General features: G+C 33.3%; 1 protein-coding gene across 3 annotated transcripts in view; it reads right to left on the bottom strand.

The window, feature by feature from the left end:
* Positions 1–1,213, bottom strand: part of FSTL5 (follistatin-like 5) — a 920,996-nt gene that overhangs the window by 812,821 nt on the left and 106,962 nt on the right. The gene's annotated exons all lie outside the window — the stretch shown is intronic.

The raw sequence follows: 1,213 nt of genomic DNA, 5'->3' as shown, positions 1-1,213 counted from the left end.
AATATTCATATAATTAAATGATCTAATGTAAAGAATAAAGCTAACAGTATTTGCTATACGGTAAATGACCAGTGACACTGTTAAGTCTAATTCTGTATGGGTGCTCTGAGTACCCCACTTATAAAGATGGCTCAAAACTTGGGGTGCTTCCGGGAACTGTTTCACAAATGCTCATGGCCGGTGGTAGTTACTGGACTCTGCTCATCACCCAGATTCCTGGTCACAGACCTGCAGTTACAGTGGTAAGTGTGGCTTCCTAGCCAGTCTTCATTGGGAGATTGAACTAAACCAGGGCTACAAAAACCATTAGGTGAAGTCATTCGTTTCAGAAATGGATATGGAGATACTGTGGCTGTGCTTATGGGGAGCAATCTGGAAAAGCATTAGCTATTTCTCCTTGAGGTCATGCTACATTTCTTTACTATCATCATCATCTTGTGTTTGTTTGTTTTGTTTTCCCCCATCTATGGTCTACCTTTGCTTTTATCTGCCTTTCATTGATTTCATTGATTCTGCCTGTTGTCCTCTCCTGTCCTGGGGAAAATTACTTTAGCTTTTTGAGTTGTAATATTGTCATTTGAATAAACAAGAATTACCTGCATTCCGGGATTATTTTATGAGTAAATTATAACAATTAATGTATATGAAAGCATCTAGCACAATATAAGTATGTAATATATAAATTAAAATAATAATAAATAAAAGAACCACTTTTGAGATTTAGATTTGGTAATTGTATTTTACAATTCTAAGGTGCTAATGAATTCCTGCATATGATGCTCTGGAAATGTTTGTTGGATAAACAAATTGGGCAAAACACATGATTGGCTCCCTCAGAGACATATCTGTGAACTATAATTAAGATTTCTATAATTAGTATGATAAGTTTATGTGTTATTCATTTTTATCTCAAGATACATACAAAATTTTCAATCACATTTATGTGTATCTATAGTTGCACATGATATAAATATGGATGCATGTATTTATATCTACAATATTTCAGTCTAATCTGACAAGTGGATATCACATTTCACATTTTGATCTCAATATTGAATTTATTATATACTTGCACACAAATATTTGGCAAAAATGAGTTCTATACATACATTCATTCAGATGCAAACTACCTCAGCCTTTCTGGGAAAAATGTGCAAAATGACCAATCATACCTGAATATCTATTGTGTCTATTATTTATTTCATACTTTTCT

This window comes from Propithecus coquereli, unplaced genomic scaffold (genome assembly GCF_000956105.1).
Source record: "Propithecus coquereli isolate 6110/MARCELLA unplaced genomic scaffold, Pcoq_1.0 Scaffold332, whole genome shotgun sequence".
Lineage (NCBI taxonomy): Eukaryota > Metazoa > Chordata > Mammalia > Primates > Indriidae > Propithecus > Propithecus coquereli.
This window is presented reverse-complemented; position numbering and strand designations above follow the sequence as displayed.